The sequence below is a fragment of the Zingiber officinale genome, chromosome 1A, assembly GCF_018446385.1.
Source record: "Zingiber officinale cultivar Zhangliang chromosome 1A, Zo_v1.1, whole genome shotgun sequence".
In the NCBI taxonomy this organism is placed as follows: domain Eukaryota; kingdom Viridiplantae; phylum Streptophyta; class Magnoliopsida; order Zingiberales; family Zingiberaceae; genus Zingiber; species Zingiber officinale.
In genome coordinates, this window is record NC_055987.1 from 172,078,771 (window position 1) to 172,100,097 (window position 21,327).

The window sequence follows — 21,327 nt, forward strand, 5'->3', positions numbered from 1 at the left end:
TTTACTTATCTTTTTGTCCTTGATAAGGCAAGGAATAGAGAAACTTCCTGGATCTTTTAATTTTAGAGGTTGCTCTTATTAGATCATGGAAGTCGCTAGTGTGGGAGGGGGGGGTGTGAATATCAATCTAAAAATTCGAATCGAGTACACAGCGGAAAATAAAAATCACAATGCTAACATGAACCAATTTTAGTTGGTTCGGAGCCTTCATCAACTTCTACTCCAAGCCCCGCACTCGTCGAGTTCTTTCATTAGAAAATTCACTAGCAATTCGAAAAGTGTTTACAAATGAAAGAACAAGAACTTGTTTAAAAAGAAAATATACCGACAACAAAAAGTAACTTGAGCCACAAATTGTCGGAGAAGCGTCGTCGCATTACATGAGCATAGCGCAGTCGTATGAAGTAGCTATTTTTTGATGCTCCATGGAGGCCTTCTTTAATAGGCATGCTTCAGGTGCCCAGATCCCTTCCGAGCACCTGGACTGTTACGTAGGTGATAATGAGCATTTTTATCTATTATTGTGGCTCTTATTCTTAGCATTTTTACCTTCTTGTATGATAAATTTGGTGTTAATATCATGTTTTGCGAGTAGAATTTATTTTGGACATAATTATAAATTTTCTAAAAATTATGGAATTTAATTTCATATTTTTATGTGGTTTTGTTAGAAATTCAAAGGGCCATGGATTAGGATGGAGTCAGATCAAATTTGGCTTGATTTTGAGGTAAAACGGAGGAGATCAAGCTGAATCAGTGTGAACCGTTGATCCAGATAAGTGAGATCTTGTTCCTTCATTCAGATCTAAGTGATCCAGCCCTTCATCCTGATTTAAAATGATCTGGACCGTTCATAGAGATCAAGGCATCAAGGGTTCATCAAAGAAGTGGAGCTCCAATTCAAACCCAATCCAAAAGCCCACTCTTCAAGCCCAATTTCAAAAACCCAATTTTCTTTCTCTTATTGGATCCGGATCCCATCAACCAAATCCAAAAATTCTCATCTCCTTAACCCAAACCTGGCAAACCCATTAACAAACCTCCCCTTTTCTTCTCACACGACGGGAACAGTAGCTATCATCTCTTCTCTGGATCGCGCGGCGTTTTCCTCTCGGCACAGCTAGGGCTCACAATTTTCCCTACCACCGACCACTCCTTCTTCTTCCTCACCACCGGCCGACAACGTCTTCTCTTCCCTGCCGCCGGCTGGACCTCCACAGTCCATCCTTCTCCTTCTCAGATTCCAGCAACGACGGCAGGAGCACAAGTGATGAGAGCAGCAAGCTTTGGCAGCGACCATCTTCACCTCGTCGGAGAGCGTTTCTCCAGTGAGACCTCCACCTTCTAACAACCTTCTGACAGCTTACCATCTGGGGTTTAGGCGGCAGCAGCAGAAGAGAGGTCCGGTAGTCCATCACAGTCCAACCACTTCCAGTGGAGGGGTTCTCTGGTGGAAGATTTGTTCATCCCATCATCGTCGTTTTAGCGTGTAGCGACCGACAGCGAGCTACTATCCACCGGTGGTTTTGGGGGTTCCGAGCCGGGTCTTTCGTGTGACGACGAAGGGTAGTCGTTAGTAATTGGAAGTGGATGTGTGGATTGTGGTTTGGATAGTTAGAGTTTTTTTGTTTAGTTAACTTAGTTTAATTTTGTTCATTGTTGATGTTTGCTTATATTGAAGTTCTTTCATTAAATGCTTGTATTGAATATGATTTTCCATGTTTGAATTGTACTTACTACGCTTAATTAGCTTCACGCCTACAATGTGTTCGATGAATTGCTTCAACCATTAGTTAGGTTTAATTTGATGCATTTTAGTTTGTTCAATTCTTGCTTTATCTTATTCTTTCAATTGTGTTAAGTTCTAGTTTTGATTGAATGCAATTAGGTTAGGTTAGATTAGATTTCTTTAATGTTTTAGGGTTCGTTAAATGCTTATTTTATTTCATGTTGCCTCCTAATTTCTGCAATTGTAGTTAGGTTAGGTTTAACTTTATTACTTGCATTGTCTTTTATTTACCAGATTAGTTTTCATTTAATGCTTTGTCATTTCATTTCTTAGTTTAATTGTGTTGATAGTTAATCCATAGCGTAGTGTGACAATACGTTTTGGATTAATTATTCACACTTAGTTAGATTTCATTCCAGCATTAGATTAGTTTCCTACTTGCTTCACTTTTAATTTGTTAAATTTAGAATCAAAATCTCAAACCCCCAATTCCATATTAAAAATCTCAAAAATAGAAATAGCATACAATCCTAGATTACCATCCTATCATTGCTTTCATTGGCGGACGACCCGAGTCATTTCTATGCTACATTAGCATAGGAGGGGCTTGGTACTTCATTGTTTGATGTCCATTTCGCGATAAAAGTGGGCCGTAATCAGTAGGTTCGGCCAATTAGCGCACTCTATATCTACGATGAGATGAGTTTTGCCTTCCGGGAGCCCGACCACCATTTTCCAGAAATTCTTTTTCCTGCAAGAAAATATTAGTCTGGGGCAAAATAAAGATTAAACTACACTGCAAAACAAAAGTTAACACAAATATAATAAAACAGAATAATAATTAGATTCTGTCTCACCGAGATCGGAATCTAGTCATGATCTCAACTTAGATTCTCGAAATAGTTCTAAGTTGGATTGACGCCTAAGTTCCCTAACCGGGAACGCGTCCTCACAAGTCACTCCCCTCTAGTGACTTACGTTAACTTACCTGCCAGATATCAGGTCAGTCTGTCAACCTGTCTGGACTTTGTACTAACTATTATGTCAGCCTGTCAACCTAGATGGACATCGTGCTAGACATCCAGTCAGCCCGTCGACCTGTCTAGACTTCGTGCCATCTATCAGGTCAGCCCGTCGACCTAGCTGGACTTTGTGCCAGCTATCAGGTCAACTCGTTGACCTAGCTGGACTTCGATATTCGGTCAGCTCGTCGACCTATCTAGACTTCTCCTACTCACTTAATCTAAGTGTTAGATCATAGCGAAACTAACTTAATCTACTTTTTCATTCATCAAAACCTGAGTTAGACCGTCAGTGCTAACCGCACCAACAACTCTTTCTAAATTATGGCACTATATTCTTCAATTAGTGTGACAGTTTCATGATTCTCTTTCCTCCTCTTATACATGATTTCTTTTATAAATTTGGAAAATTATGGCATTTGGTGCATAATATCTAGCAGAGGCACGTCTACATAAATTTTCTTCATCTCTACAAATTTACCAAATTCTTCATCTAACTTGACTTTAGTTAATCTTTAGGGAAATGGGATTGGTAGTTTATTAAGTTTGAATTGGAGGCTTCAGTAAAGGAGTAGATTGGGAATATCCAGATCTTGTTTATGCTTCATTGCTTGATTCCCCCTTAACCTTTGATGGTTTATAAGATTGATCTATGGATCAAAAGGTTGCAAATTAAATCTACTGACCATAAAGTTTTGTGCATAAACAAGAGTGATTCCTGAAAAGGTAAAGCAAAAAACAAAGTAAAGACAAGTCTAAACAAATGCAAATAGTAAAGAATCACAAAAGAAACAATCTAATCCAATCAATCTAAATTTTAGCCAATATCAATCTACGTCAGTTCCTGGTAACGATGTTAAAAACTTGATGTGATCAAACTACAAGTACAAGGTCAGGTCGTCAAGTAATAAAAGATCGAATCCACTTGTACTAGTGACTAGATACTAGCTTACTGAACATATTTAATTGTTCAGACTTAATCAGAGATATAAGGTGTCGCAAATACATAAATCAACAGCTAAAGTGACAAGAGAAAATAAAAAATAGAAAGAAAAGGCAGCTAGCTCAGAAACATAGTAAAGGCATTAGTGGTCCAATCAGAGGGGACCAACTCAAACAGTAGCAATGTAGCCAAAAAATAATAGCAAGGCAAAAAGTGATACTATCAGTCAGAGAAAGAGTAATTCTAGGACTTCATTTTCACTTCTATGCAAGTAAACACTCAATCTACATTTAAATTTTTATCCTCAATGTTGATTTGTGTAGGTAAATTATCCTATGTTACTAGTGTAAACTTTTTAGAACTACACTGAAGTACTGACTACTTTCAGAGTTGACCAAATTAAAGATTGTAACCTAAGTAGGACCCTGTCATGAGACCCCACAACCCCTAAATGACTATTCTCTTACTATGTGATGATGAATTAGGATTAATCCATTAAACTCCATGATAATCTAGGGCTCCTCACGTCATATCGATCTACTATTGTAGTTAACTCTTCGCATCTCGATTTTCTACGAATTGGAGGATCAGATTCTCCTTTCTGTTCATCTCTGAATATCTCGTGAGATATGAATCTCATGCTTTTGGCATCAAGACTGCACTAACATAGTAAATCCGATCCACAAATCACATATAATAGAACATGAGGATTTAACAATGCTTAGATCAAAAGATATAGTATTTATATCGCACGAAGTTGTTCCCTAATCTTAGAATCTAGTGTTTACCCCATAACCGTGGGATTGCAATCACAAAACATGTTCACAATTCAGAAATCTGATTATAAACTCAGAAAAACAAAGAAAAGAGAGAAGAGACTTTGGCTTGATCCAATATTCCACTTCCTAGATGTTGGTGCTGGAATTTCCTCCTCAGGCCTCCTTGGAATCCTCAAACGGCTACCAGATGAGATCCCTTGACATGAGAGCCTTAAATAGGTGAGGAGATAGAAGCCCGACATGGGCCGTGCTGCTAGGCAAGACACCCATGTTGGGCACTACTGCTTCAGGGCGTGGTTGAGAACGCACCGGCACCCATGTTTACCCAACATAGATGAACACATCCCATTCCACTTGGTGTGGGCACTGTGAAACCTTCATCTGCAGAGAACACATTCTAGTTTGGCAATAGAGAAGAAGATGACCTGTGCCACTAGGCATGGGCGCATGTGTTCTGCCTTGGAAGCCTCCCTCCTTGATCTTCAATCCTTGTTTCCGCTCCATTTTTCTCCCTAACACATAAAATAGACAAGTGTAGTACCATGAACTATCAATACATCAAAATGAAGCATAAAGATATGAAATCATGAGTTAACTACATGCAAAGTTTGTCAAGAAATGCATCTGAGCCAATAAAAAAATCCCCATATAAATTAGACGAGTCAACTATTCACATCTCCCTCCTCTCTAGCCTCACGAATGATCCAAAAATCCATAGTATTTGCATCTTAATCTGAAATATAATTATTTTCTGATTTTTCTTGTCAAATAATCTCATACATCCATGTTAACAATCTTATCTCTTATCTTGGCTATACTAAATTTTATGCATCACCTTTTCTATTTTGAAAAAAAAAAGTTGGTACTAAATATCAATCATCTTAAATTTCAAAATTTTATTGAATGACTTAGTTGAGCAAAATATACCTTTGAGATTTCTGAACTTCAATAGGGATTTGGATTTATATTTTTGCATCCTTCTTCAGAGATTCTCTAACCTCATTTGAACTAGTGGAATGAACAAAATATTGGTACCTAAATTTATCATAAATTTGTATCTCTAGACTCTAAAGCTTAACTTATTGAGTCCCTATTAAATAGCTAATTTGTACTAGTGGATTCTATATTTGTATTCCACTATTGGTCTAGGTTACACAAGTCGATTCCTAATATTGATTTGGTGGAAACTCATTAAACTCTAATTAGCTAATTCCTTGCAGAGAATTGACCCTTATTTCAAGGTAAATACTCTAGAAAGTCTGGTTAAAGGGATACCCTCTGCCACTAAATATCCTCCAATCATACATCGAAAGCACCTCCTCTACATGGTGATAGATCTATTACATCTAAATGCATTAACCACACACATATTTAGTCAAACATACACAAGACACAACACAATAGAACGGAGAAACATATCATAGAATAAAGAAATTAGCAAATTCATAGTTCATACGTCAACATCACATTTTAATTACTTCCTACATTCTAAGATTTGGAGGATCTACTCCATAGTAAAGGAATTACAAACAAAAGATAAAGAAAATAACAATATACAACTCAATACATAAATAAAGAGGAGAGAATGTTTATCAATATATTTCCAGTCTTCCTAGATGAAATCCTTACTCTGTATGTGGATGGATCATTGAGATGGTTGAAGATAATTGCTCTAGGGGTTCCCCAAGAGGGGAAAACCCTCACCCAAGGAAGATGGAGGAGTCCCCTAGTGCAAGATACCCCTCAAAAGGAGATTTTGTTGGTGCGGGAAGCATCAGACGATCGAACCCAAGTTTTGATAATGGAAAAAGGTTCAAAGTTAAGTCGTCTAGTGATCTAACAAGTTCATGGACCTTGTAGGAAAGTCCTAAGTGTACTTAGGCACAAGTCCTAGTTGCGGTTAGGCAGGTGGAAAACCCTAGGGGGTGGTAACCCTAGGTCATAGGGGCGGTAATCCTATGCGGAAAGTCTTGGCGGGTCGAAGGCTTCAGGCAAAAGTCCTTAGGGGGGGGGGGGTAACCCTAGGTGGAAAGTCCTGGTGTCGCGAACCAGGTGGAAGACTGGACGAGCCGGGAAGCGGGAGTCCAGCAGAAAGTCTGGAAGCTTCGAACGCTGAGCAAAAGTCCAGTCGATCTGGAGGATCGCATTGGCAACAGGTAAATCTCCTGAGTGGAGTAGGTGAGGACGTGTTCCCTGTAGAGGGAACAGTAGGCGTCGGGTCGACCTAGGGTTTCTGGTCAAAAATCTGAAGTCAGACCCAGACAGTCCAATGACTGTCGATTATATCATTTATCATATGTCTGTGCTAACTTTGTTTTGCAGGGTTTGTTTTCGGGACTAACACATTTTGCAGGAACCAAAAAGCACATTTGACCTCGAATGAACAGTGTTCTAGGCGCCTCCATGGGGCTTGGAGGCACCTCGGGTGCAAGCCAAAGCCAGTTGTCTAGATGAGCTGGAGGCGCCTCAGAGGAAGCTGGAGTCACCTTGGACAGGCTTGGAGGCGCCTCCAGCACTGTTTAAAAGGGGGATTTGAGCAGTAGCTTCAAACAACAACTTCCGAGCAATCCTAACGCTACAAGCTGCTAACGAGACGATCTCGAGGTGCTGCAACATCATCCCGACGACCTGGAGCTTCAGCTTTCATTTCTCTGTTGTCGGTATTATGTTGATTACTATTTTTCTCTGTACTTAGCTTGTAATATATTTTCGAGATTATAAGTGTTGCCCAACGTAAACGCTCAATGAGCGTGGGCCTTGGAGTAGGAGTCGCTCAAGGCTCCGAACCAAGTAAACTCCTCGTGTCTCTGTGTTGCTTTGTCTTCTTTATTTTATTCCACTGCGTTTATTATCTTGATTAGTTTTACGATTCCGAAACGAATGAAATAACCACGAGCGCTATTCACCCCCCTCTAGCACTTTCGATCCAACAATTGGTATCAGAGCGGGGTCGCGCTGATCTGGTGCAACTACCAATCATGTAATTTTTTCGTGGTGTTTTCATCTTTACGGAGTCAATTAGAATCTAGCTTAATAGCTACATTCTAATTTTTTTTCTTGAATCAGTTTTAGCTCAAAGTTGGTGCAACACCACTCGAGCTCGTAATCTTAAATTTATTTTCCGCACTGCTAATCCAAGACCTAGTCTTGGGACATTTCTTTCTTTCTTTTTATTTTTTGCATATTCGCAATGGCCCAACAAGAAGGGTTCAGCACCGTTCATCCCCCGCTCTTCACCGAAGAAGATTTCGGGTACTGGAAGGGACGAATGGAAACTTTTCTCAAGATCCAGTTCGATACCTGGATGATTATCAAGACGGGATTGCAACTACCAACCGACGAAGACGGCAAGCCTACACCCTGCGAAAAATAGGAATCATCCCTAATCAAGAAAGTGGAAGCTGATGCCAGAGCTACCTGCACCCTCCAGTGTGGCCTGACCAAAGAAGAGCTCAACAGAGTTGGACCATTCTCCAGTGCAAAAGAGCTATGGGAGAAGCTGATCGAACGCCACGAGGGCACCTCCGACACCAAGGTGAGTAAAAGAGATCTTTTGTTTAATAAATTATATAATCTGAAAATGCAGGACAGAGAGACAGCAAGTCAACTGCACGCACGCATACAAGACATTCTCAACTCCCTCCAAGTGATCGGGCAAAGAGTTGAGAATCGGGACATTATAAGGTACGCTCTAAATGCTTTTCCAAGGAGTCCATCGTGGGCATCAATGGTAGATGCCTACAAAGTCTCCAAGGACCTATCTTCCATTAGACTAGATGAATTATTTTATGAATTCGAACTGCATGAACAGACTAATACACAGCCAACCGAGAAGGGTATTGCTTTGGTTGCAGGTACCAGTCGAACACGTGAACTAAGATCACTGCGAAGAACTGAACCGGAGTCGGAAGACGAACCCGACTCAGACAATGAAGACGACGAATTGACCTCCAAACTCGTTAATCTTGTGATGAAACTCTACAAGAAGAAGAAGGGTTTCAACAAGAGGGACTTAAAGAAAGCAGTCCAATCTAAGGAGAGTCAACCAAGCTCAAAAGTCAAGTTCGAGGTAACTTGCTATGGATGCAACCAGAAAGGGCACATCAAGGCCAACTGCCCAAATCAGAAGGATGCAAAGAAGCAGAGGAAAAAGAAGGTGCTGATGGCGACATGGGACGAATCCTCAGAAGAAGAAACCGACGACGAACTCGATCAGACGAGTTTACTTGCACTCATGGCCCGAGACCAGATCAATCTGTCCAAGAGCGAGAGCGAGTCGGAAGCCGAGTCCGAGCGAAGCCACGGATCCGTATCCATTTCTGAAGGGCCTGACACCGCTGTAAGTATTCCTCGGTTAAACAATTTAGTTAATTACTTATTACGCAAATTAGCAAAATCAAACCTTAAGGTCAAGTCACTTCTAAAGGAAGTAGCAGTCCTTAAAGAAGTGACTAACTCCAAAACCTTGCATGACCCAATTCAGATTGGAAATTCAACTTAAGTTCAAAAACTTGAGGAAGAAAATTTCAGTCTAAAAACTCAGGTCAAGGATTTGAAAAATACATTAGAACAGTTCTCTTTGGGCTTCAAGAAGCTTGACCTAATTCTTGGGACACAAAGAGCCGTTTACAATAAAACTGGGCTAGGATATAAAACCAAAAGGAAATATAGATCTTACCTGTCCTTAGTAAATAAACAAAACAGTAAATCAGTCCAAACATGGGTACCCAAGTCCAACCTGGTTAATCAAGTTGGACTTGGTCAATATTGGGTCCCTAAGGATCAAATACATTACCTCGATAGACGATACCGAGGTTATGATCCAGGGGGAGCTAGAAGAAAAATAATAAAAATTAAATCAAATTAATTTCAAATTAAATCAAATTAAAAGAAAATTAAATTAATTTAAATTAAAATACAAATCAAATTAAATTAAAATTCAAATTAAATAAAATTAAAAATTTAAATTAAATCAAATTAAATTAAAATTAAATTAAAATTAAATCAAATTAAATTAAAAGTCAAATCAAATAAAATTAATCCAAATTCAAATTTATGAAATTAATTTTTTTACAAAAACTTAAAAATCCAAGGGGAGGCTCTAGGATAGTTGGCACCTCCAAACTTAATCCACCCTACAAGGGTAACCAAGAGTAGACTACCCGGCAGGGTAATTAAAGTTAGAATAAAAAGGGTTAGGGTTAACTTGATTCACGGTACTAGTGAAATATTGGATGATAGTACATTGGGGAAGCTTAGTCATCGCATGTCTAGGAAGATATGGTTTCGACCTGGTGCATTTGGCTAAGTGGAACTGACCGAAGCTACCCTTTATGGATCTTAACCAGTTATACCAAGGTTTTGTACTAAGTTCAATGGGTAGGACTATTTGGAAGACCTCGAAGACATGGTTACTTTAATGATGTCCTTGTGACTCACCATAGCCCAGAAGTTTATGCAAAGAATGTCTATTTGTTGAACCCAAAGCTAAACCTGAATCTAACATAAAGTTAAACCAAACCCTAAAATTGAACCATAATCCATCTCACAAAAATTATAGGATCCCCTGATTGAAAATTTAGATCGGGTGAGATGACTAAGGAATACAAATTAAAAGAAAATTAAATTAATTCAAATTCAAAATTCAAAATTCAAAATTCAAATTCAAATTCAAATTCGATATTTGAAATTAAAATTCGTAATTAAAAATTTAAAATTAATTAACTTAAAATATTTTTTCAAAATTAATCAACTTAAATATTCTCAAAATTAACTAACTTAAATATTGTTCAAATTTAATTAACTTAATTATTGTTCAAATTAATTAACCTAAATAATTTTTAAATTAACTTAAGCATTTTCAAAATTAATTAACTTTCAAATTGAAATCAACTTAAATACTTTTCAAAAATCAATCAACTTAAATATCTCTTTTACAACTGAATCAGTTCACTTTCTTTTCATCAAATAGAGTCCAATTCAAACACTTTATGTGTAGGAACATAAAGAATTGGATCAGTGGATGTTGGATAGTGGATGCTCCAGACATATGACTGGAGATAAATTAAAGTTCACAAAGCTCAAATTAATGAATTTAGGATCTGTTGTATTCGGCAACGATGACAAACTTAAGGTAATCGGAAGAGGTAACATCGAACTCAAATCCGATTTTATTATTCAAAAAGTATTACTAGTTGAAAACTTCAACTTTAATTTACTCAGCATAAGTCAATTGTGTGATAGTAGTTATTCAGTTAACTTTACAAAATCTGAATGTTTAGTTAAAAATATTGATAATCCTGAAATCAAACTTAAGGGCACTAGGAGAGACAATGTCTACACCATTAACCTACCAACATCCTCAATAAAGTATTTTCTAACACAACAAGAGGAAAATGAGTTGTGGCACAGAAGACTGGGATACACTCACACTAGACTCATTGCAAAAATGAGTCAAAATGGTCTAGTTAGAGGTTTGTTCAAATTAAAATTTATTGAAAACTCAACCTGTAATGCTTGTCAACAAGGTAAACAAACTAAGGCAAACCATAAGTCAACCAACCTTAATAGAACAACCTCAATACTTGAGCTCCTTCACCTAGATTTGTTTGACTCACATGGAGCCAAGTCACTAAGTAAAAATCAATATTGTTTAGTGATAATCGACGATTACTCAAGATTCACTTGGGTAAAATTTATAAAAAATAAAAGTGAAACCTTTGAAGTATTTAAAATCTTCTGTAAACTAATAGAAAATGAAAAAGACACTTAAATAAAAAGAATTAGAAGTGACCACCGGGAATTTGAAAATCATAACTTTACTGAATTTTGTGAAATTAATGGGTATCAACATGAATACTTGCCCTAGGACCCCCCACTAAATAGCCTAGTAGAACGTAAAAACCGAAGCCACCAAGAAGTCGCTAGGACTATGTTAAATGAATATAAACTATACAACCAATTCTGGGCTGAAGCGATAAATACAGCATGTTATATCCAAAATAGAATCTTAATTAACAAATCTCATAATAAAACACCCTATAAAATATATTATAATAAAATTCCTAATCTAAATTATTTAAAAGTTTTTTGATGTAAAGTACACATTTTAAACACCAAAGACTACTTAGGGAAATTTTCATCAAAAACAACTCTAGGAATATTTTTAGGGTATTCAACAACTAGTAGGGCATATAGGGTGTATAACAAACACACTCTAAAAGTTGAAGAAACAATAAATGTAATATTTGATGAAGATAATAAAATAGCAAATGAAAATAATATAGAAAATCTTAACCCAAGAATTATTGAAGATGATGAAATTCAATCTAATACTAATAAACCAGAGGAACAAACTCCTGACCCAAATATAAGACCAACAAGAGTAAGTACTTCTCACCCACCTGACCAAATTTTGGGTGATCCAAACCTAGGAGTCAGAACTAGATCTTCCTATAGAAACCAGAGTCAGATTGCCCTTATTTCTATGATTGAACCTAAAACCATTGAAGAAGCCCTACCTGACCCAGACTGGATCATTACTATGCAGGAAGAATTAGCCCAATTTGATAGAAACCAAACTTGTACCTAAACCCGTAGACAAGTCTATAATTGACACCAAATGGGTATTTAGGAATAAATTATATGATCAGGGTGATATAGTGAGAAATAAGGCAAGACTAGTAGCCAAAGGGTTCAACCAGGTTGAAGGTTTGGACTATGACGAAACATATGCACCAATAGCTAGACTCGAATCCATTAGAATGCTGCTGGCTTATGCAACACATAAAGGATTTAGATTATATCAAATGGATGTCAAGTTGGCCTTTTTGAATGGGTTTATTAAGGAAGAAGTATATGTGAGTCAACCTCCAGGGTTTGAGGACTTATACAACCCAAACCATGTATTTAGACTGAAAAAGGCATTATATGGATTAAAGCAAGCACCTAGGGCATGGTATGAACGGTTATCCAATCACTTGATATCCAAAGGCTTTAACCAAGGTCAAATAGATCCGACCTATTTGTAAAACCCGTAGAAAAAGACATCTTCATAGCCCAAATCTATGTTGATGATATAATCTTTGGCTCAACCAACTCTAAACTTTTAAAAGAATTTATTAAACTAATGGAAAATGAATTTGAAATGAGTATGGTTGGGGAACTTAACTTTTTCTTAGGCTTACAAATCAAACAAACCAAAGATGGAATCTATATTTATCAAAATAAATATGCTAAGGAATTAATTAAAAAATTTGACATGGAAAATTCAAAAATTATAAATACTCCAATGTCAACTAACATCAACATTGACTTTGACCCAGAAGGAAAACCAGTAGACCCAAAGTACTATAGAAGTGCAATAGATAGCTTACTCTACCTAACTGCAAGTCGACCCGATATATTATTTGCAGTAGGTTTGTGCGCAAGATACCAATCTTGTGCAAAAGAGTCGCACCTTACATATGTTAAAAGGATACTTAGGTACATTAAAGGTACCCTAAATGTAGGACTTTGGTACCCTAGAACCTGCACCTTTGACCTTTTTGGCTATTCTGATTCAGACTATGCCGGGTGTAAACTAGACAGAAAAAGCACAAGTGGTAGTTGCCAAATTCTAGGTCAGTGCCTAGTAAGTTGGTCAAGCAGAAAGCAATATTGTGTTGCTCTATCCACTACTAAAGCTAAATACATAGCCCTCGGAGAGTGTGCTGCTCAACTTTTATGGATGATGCATACACTAAAAGACTATCAACTAGAATACAAAAATACAAAAATTTTAATTGACAATATGAGTTCAATTAATCTAACTAAGAATCCAATTCACCACTCAAGAACTAAACACATAGAAGTAAAACACCATTTTGTAAGGGATCATGTAGCCAAGGGTGAAATTGTACTCAACTATGTTGAGTCCAAATCAAACCTAGCTGACATTTTCACAAAACCCTTACCTGAACTTAAGTTCAGTGCACTTAGAAGACAAATAGGAATGTGTTGGGTAGAGTAGATTTTGATTTACAAATCAGTTTTCTACCGTTTTCAAAATCATCTTGTGTTTTAAATTCTAGGAAAATTTTGTTTTCAAAATTCTAATTTTACTAGATTTTCAAATTTGACTTAGCCTAGGCTTTACCTTAGAAATCATGTTCCCCTAGAATTCAGCCAGAGCATCTCACAAACACTTAGGCTTACCTTGATTGTGCTTGAAAAACTTAGAATGCATAGGGTACTGCCTAGACTCAAGAATGCTTATATCTGTGCATCAAGATGAGTCTGGGCGTTAAATACCTAATTTACAGTAATCAAGTCAAGTCATCCAGCCCTAGTTAAATCTAACTGGATCTATTGACTTAACTTAACTAACCAAGTGAAAGCTGTTGTCCTCTAGGCAATCAACTAGTAGCTAGATGGTTAGACACGTGGCCAAGCAGTTAAGTGTGTTAATTTTTAGGGTTACTCAACTTGCACATTAGGGCTCTGATACCTTACTAAAAGAACTTAGGTAAATTGCAGTCAATTTAACTCAACCCATGCTTGGACATTAAGGTTTAAACTTATTGCTCCTCCTTGGCCGTTCAGTATTTTAGAATACATTTAAATATTTTTAGACTTTCTTAATAATTTTTATACTTGTCAAAGACTTTTAAAAATTCAGTGAAGTTTTTCCCTTTCTCTCCAAAATTATGATTCAAAAGCTTGCTCAAAATTAAGAAAATATTTTCCAACAAAACTTTTCAAATCTATCTGACAAAGTTTGAAACATTTTTTCAAAGATTTCAACTAAATTTCAGAATTGGCTAAAGTTATTTTTCAAAGTAAACTTTTTACTAGCTCGTTAAACTTAGTTGAAAGAAATATTATCTCTTTGGACATTTAGCTAAGAGTTTTACAATGAAAATTAATTATAAAAAGCTAAGTGTTGAAAAGTTTTTAAATTGGCAAAATATCCTTTCTTTAAAACTAACTGTTTTCCTTAAAAAAGTTTTTCCAAACTTAATTCAATTTTCATACTTAAGAAAATCCCTTTTTTAAAGTTTTAAGTGTTGGTGCGGGAAGCATCCGACGATCGAACCCAAGTTTTGATAATGGCAAAGGGTTCAAAGTTAAGTCTTGTTATTATCTGACATGTTGAATGAGTGTTTTAGGAAAGTCCTAACTGCGGTTAGGCAGGTGAAAACCCTAGGGGGTGGTAACCCTAGGTCCTAGGGGGTGGTAACCCTAGGTGGAGAAAAGTCCTAGCTACGGTTAGGTAAAGGGAAAACCCTAGGGGGTGGTAACCCTAGGTCATAAGGGGTGGTAACCCTATGCGGAAAGTCTTGGCAGGTCGATGGCTTCAGGTAAAAGTCCTAGGGGGTGACAACCCTAGGTGGAAAGTCCTGGTGTCGCGAACCAGGTGAAAGACTGGACTAGCCGGGAAGCGGATGTCCAACAGAAAGTCCGGAAGCGTCGAGTGCTGAGCAAAAGTCCAGTCGATCTGGAGGATCGCATTGGCAACAGGTAAATCTCCTGAGTGGAGTAGGTGAGGACGCGTTCCCCATAGAGGGAATAGTAGGCGTCGGGTCGACCTAAGGTTTCCGGTCGGAAACCCGAAGTCAGGCTCGGATAGTCCGGAGACTATCATTATCACTTCTATTATGCTTTATGTGCTAACTTTGTGCTGCAGGGTATATTTGGGATTAATGTATCTTGCAGGGACCAAAGTGCAAAGATTAACCTCGGATGAACAGTGTCCGAGGCGCCTCCATGGAGCTTGGAGGCGCCTCGGGTGCAAAAGATGACCTGGCCACGAAGCAGGGCTGAAGGCGCCTCGGTTGGCTATGGAGGCGCCTTGGAAGGCGCCTTGAAGACCTATGAAGGCGCCCTCAAGGTGATAAGCGCAGAACGGTCAGCGCTCATCTGCACGGTGGACTCGGAGCTATGGAGGCGCCTTCGGAGGCTTTCAAGGCGCCTTAAACACCCTTTATAAGGGGGTCTCGACCAGCACTTCAGAATATCAAGTTCCAGGCTTTCTGTCTTCAACGTGCTGCTAACAAAATCATTCTGAAGTGCTGCTGCAAAATTCCGACGACCCGGAGCTCTGCTTTCTTCTTCTTTAAGTTGTCGGTACAAAGTTGTTTTACTACTTTCATTGTAATTTGTAATTATTATCGAGCTTATAGTTGTTGCCCACCAGAAGCGATCAAGGATCGCGGACCTTCGAGTAGGAGTCGTCCTAGGCTCCGAACGAAGTAAATCTTTCGTGTCTTTGTTTGCACTTATTTCTGTTTCTCTCCGCTGCGCTTATACTCGAACGACTTACTCGATACGTTTTCGATAATCGAAAAATGAAATAGCCACGAGCGCTATTCACCCCCCCTCTAGCGCTTCTCGATCCAACAATAAGTTTATTAAAAAATCTTTAAATAAAGTCTTTAAGAGCTTAAGTTTTCAAAATTTTTGCTAAACAGAGTTGTTTTCCACTTAGCAAAATTTTACTAAGTGCTTTCCTACAAAGTTTTCCTTACAAAGTTTTAAAAGCCAGGTGTTTGAAATGTTATTTTATGGGCTTCAACATGTTTACTAAGTTTTTCCTACAAGGTTTTTGATTTATGGCAAAGGGGGAGAGTAGGACAAAAAATTCAAGAAAATTCAAGAGTAGGACAAAAATTCAAGAGTAGGACAAAAAATTTAGATAAGAGTTCTCGTATTAAGGGGGAGCCTTAACTTTGAATTTTTTAAATTTACCTTAACTTCTATAAAGTTTAAAATTGAATTTTTTTAAATTGATCTTAACTTCTATAAAGTTTAAAATTTCTTTAGCTTGTACTTAACTTGTTACTTAAGTATGCTTACGCTTGTGCTTAAACTTCTTTAAAAGCATGCTTATGTTTATTTATGCATTTTTGTTTTACTTAACTTTGAATTTGAGTTGCCATAATAAAAAAGGGGGAGATTATTGATGCGGGAAGAATCAGACGATCGAACCCAAGTTTTGATAATGGCAAAGGGTTCAAAGTTAAGTCGTCTAGTGATCTAACAAGTTCATGGAGCTTGCAGGAAAGTCCTAAGTGTACTTAGGCACAAGTCCTAGCTACGGTTAGGCAGGTGGAAAACTCTAGGGGGTGGTAACCCTAGGTCATAGGGGGTGGTAACCCTATGCGGAAAGTCTTAGCGGGTCGAAGGCTTCATGCAAAAGTCCTAGGGGGGGGGGGGGGGGTAACCCTAGGTGGAAAGTCCTGGTGTCGCGAACCAGGTGGAAGACTGGACGAGTCGGGAAGCGGGAGTCCAGCAAAAAGTCCGGAAGCTTCAAACGCTGAGCAAAAGTCCAGTCGATCTGGAGGATCGCACTGCAACAGGTAAATCTTCTGAGTGGAGTAGGTGAGGACGCGTTCCTCGTAGAGGGAACAGTAGGAGTCGGGTCGACCTAGGGTTTCCGGTCGGAAATTCGAAGTCAGACCCAGACAGTCCGTTGACTGTCGATTATATCATTGATCATATGTCTGTGCTAACTTTATTTTGCAGGGTTTGTGTTTGGGACTAACACATTTTGCAAGAACAAAGAAGCACATTTGACCTCGGATGAATAGTGTCCGAGGCGCCTCCATGGGGCTTGGAGGCGCCTCGGGTGCAAGCCGAAGCCAGCTGTCCAGAGGAGCTGAAGGCGCCTCAGAGGAAGTTGGAGGCGCCTCCAGCACTGTTTAAAAGGGGAATTCGAGCAGTAGCTTCAAACAACAACTTCCGAGCAATCCTAACGCTACAAGCTGCTAACGAGACGATCCCGAGGTGCTACAACATCATACCGACGACCCGGAGCTTCAGCTTTCATTTCTCTGTTGTCGGTATTAAGTTGATTACTATTTTTCTCTGTACTTAGCTTGTAATATATTTTTGAGATTATAAGTGTTGCCCAACGTAAACGCTCAACGAGCGTGGGCCTTGGAGTAGGAATCACTCAAGGCTCCGAACCAAGTAAACTCCTCGTGTCTTTGTGTTGCTTTGTTTTCTTTACTTTATTCCGCTGCGTTTATTATCTCGATTAGTTTTACGATTCCGAAACGAACGAAATAACCACGAGCGCTATTCACCTCCCTCTAGCGCTTTCGATCCAACAGATTCTACCCCCTTTTATAATAAGCACGACCCTATAACACTACTACAAAAAAAAAAGACAACGAATAAAATCCATTGTCGTTGACACTCCAAAATCATTGTAACTGATGGTGTTATTAAAGGTACCCTCAACAACAATCATTTTTAAACCATTGTCTTTTAATACCAAAACATATAGTTTTGTAATGTTTAAAAACCATTGTCTTTTAATGTGATAGACAATAGTTCTGCAATGATTTTAAACTATTGTCTTTTAATACCATAGACAAATAGAAGATGAATGAAAATCAAATCTACTTCAATCAATAACATATTATTAAATAAACAACCAATATAAGTATACAAATTATCATCGTTATATTTCTATACCACGCATAATTACTCGCACACAAAGAAATTTTAATTAGAAGACACTCAAAACTACTCCTCTCGACTACATCTTATTGCATGAACTTAAAGGATCTTAGCAGATGCTATTTATCCTCTGGACTTGAATGTTCTTTGCTCATTAGCTTTAACCATCTTCTCGCTTAAATCCCAAAGCTTTCTTGCTAGTTCTTCATATTTGGCGTGGTTACTCATATCCTCCTCATTGCAATCGGGTATTTTCTTAGTTCGTCATGAACAACTAGTTCTTGGTTGTATATATGGTTCTACCAATGTATCTAGGAAATAGACGTCCATCATAAAGTCAAACAAGAACCGGAGAAAAATGAATATGTTTTAAGGAAACCATATGATGTGGACCTTAGCAACTCTTTCATTACATTCAGCAGTCAAGAGTCAACAACTCAGCATTCAATAACTCAGAGTCGACACTCGAAGTTGGTAGTTGGCGACTCAACATTCGGTGACTTAGCATCGGCACTTAGATTTAGTAATCGTCGGTTGGCGATCGACATTTGGTAGTGTATTTGAAAGTCAGCACTAAGAGTTGACACTCATATTAGACAGTAGATAGTAGGCATTCGACAATCGGCAGTGGACACTCGACAGTCGGCTGCCTTGGATTAACAACCACTATAGTTGTAACCAAGTACATTTTGAGTCTCCTTACCTTTTTTAGTCATTTCTTTCATGTTAGTTATTTGTTTTTTTAATATCGGGTCATTGCTAATTTCAAAAGCAAGAGATTGGTTCTAATAATTTTTTAAGGCTATTCACTTCCTCTAGCCGGCTTACCTTCACCTATATGAAACCTGTAACGACCCACCTTCTACTAACTAAGCTGTAAGGCCGGACCGTCACATTATGCTGTGCTAAGCTATATCCATGACAATCACTAAGTCTAGATGTGGAAGCTGTACTAATTAAAACTTTGCTAACTATTATCATTTCTTGATTCTATATGGGCTAAGGGGTGTAATCTAAACTATTCATGTCATATATTACATTCCCCGTGGTCAAGGAACTGAACTAAGGGGTTTGCAGCTGTTATCAGGCCTCCCAATCGATCGGTGGATCGATTGGAATGGTCGGATCGATCCAGTGATCGACTGAGCATGCTACTATATGCGGAACTTAGGTTGGATCGATCCAGTGATCGATTCAGCACGCTACTGTGCTCGGGGCAATATTCTGGATCGATCGGCTGATCGATCCAGACTGACCAATCGATCTAGTGATCGATCCTAGGGCTTTCTGTTCGTGACAGAAAGCATCTGGATCGATCGGCTGATCGATCCAGGAGCTTACTGTTCGCGGTACGAACTTCTCAATCGATCAGCTGATCAATTGAGAAGCCTCCAATCGATCGGCCGATCGATTGGGGTTCTGATTTCGTACCAGAAGTCTGACTTCAGCACTGTTTCGTGCCTCAATCACACATACAAGTTCTAAAATGATTGGGAAACATTCTAATAACAAACAACTAGCATTCTAAATAGGGTTACTAACAATCTAAGCAGAGTTTCTATTACTCCATGCATGTAAATACTTAAATAAGCAAAAGTAGTGCAATAAGAATTGCTAAGTTCATAAATGTTCTATTTCTTCACAGTTCTAATGTTCAAAACAAAACTCGCTGAAATCCCCTAAGATCTTTGTTCCAAATTCCATCCATACACATCCTCATCGTTGCATTGACCTCCAGCCTCCGCTAGTCCATCTTTCCTTTACCTTTATCTGTAGTATAAGGAAAAAGTATCTGTAAGCTTTCGCTTAGTAAGAAACCATCTACCTCACAAAAACATGCATACGATGCGAATTATGTTTTTAAGACATGCTATTTGAAATACATTATGAATATGCTAAGCATGGCATGGCATACAACACATAGAAGCAAAACTGATCATGGCAATAAAGCTAATTATAAACTATCATATTGTATCAACAGAAAGCTAAACTGATACCATGGTTGAGCTAAGCTAATACTAATCTGATGCTAAAGCTATACTGAATTCACATAACTATTTTGTGATGTTTGAAAACTATATTCATAATAGATTAAAATAATAATAATCATGCTGTTGTTTGGGCCCGACAACTGTACTTGCTGTGCGCGCATCCCTAACCAGACCCGGGTTTGCAAGTCCCGAATTTAGTAGGGTTACTAGGTTATCTGAACCTAGGGATGACTATGGGAGCCCAACCCAAAGGATATCTAATCTAGTACAGTGCCACCGAGAAAATAAAATACTGAACATAAGCTAATAATTCTTGTCTTGCTTTTACTAGGTTGTCTAAACCCAGAACTAGGTTATCTAGACCTAGAGGCGACTGTGGGAGCCCACCCATTGGACATCTAGTCCTGTAATAGCTGTAGCAAGACTAAATGAGCTATAAAAATGCTTCTATTGCATTTATCTAAGCTACTAAAATGCCTAAGTTGCATTTTAACTGTGCTAACAATTCAATCGAACACCTGGTATGCGCTTATTCGCATCTTTTGTGCCGGAAATCTACATACTACTAAACTGAAGCACAAATTCATATGAAATCTACTTATACTGTAGGTGAGGGGTTTCTTACCTCCTGTTCGGATTTTCTTACAAATCTAATCGCTAGGCTTTCCGGAGGAGAGATCTCTTCGACGATCTACTCGCGTCTATGCGTTCCTCTCGCGGAGGGGAGCGTCCTCGTGTCGGAGTCGTCGCCGGAAAGTACTCCTATGGCCCTAGGGACGGAACCCTCGGTGTGCTTGTGGTTGGCGCCGAGAGACGAAGAGGAGAAGGGGGCAACGTGGCTAGGGTGAGGGTGAGGAAAAGTTACGTTAAAAATAACTCTTCGCTTATTAATTCCCTATTTATTTTAAGTGGGTAATTTCGCCCAACTCTAATATAAATTTAATTGCCTCCCTTTTCTTTCAGCACGGCCCTGCTGGGTTCACTTGGTTACTAGAATTCACCATAAGTCGTAGGACCCATAGGTCTCGGGTTCAATTCCCGCGTAAGCTATTTTACGGTTCTATTTGTTTTTGCTACTTCCGCTACCCTAAAAATTCTGTAAAAATATCCTAAAATTCCAGAAAAATACTAGGATATTTCTAATAATTATTTTGAGAATTTTTGGGCATTACAATCCCCCATACCTTATAAAAAGTTCATCCTCAAACTTAGAATAACTCTGGGTACTTCTGTCTCATACTGGCTTCTGTCTCCCAAGTTGCCTCTTCTGTTGTGTGATTTTGCCAAATGACTTTTACTAATGGTACATCCTTATTCCGTAATTTCTTAACTGCTCGATCTACTATCTGAGTAGGCCGACTGTCATAACTGAGGTCTTCGCGGACTTGTACCAGCTGGGGCTCAATCACCTGGGTGG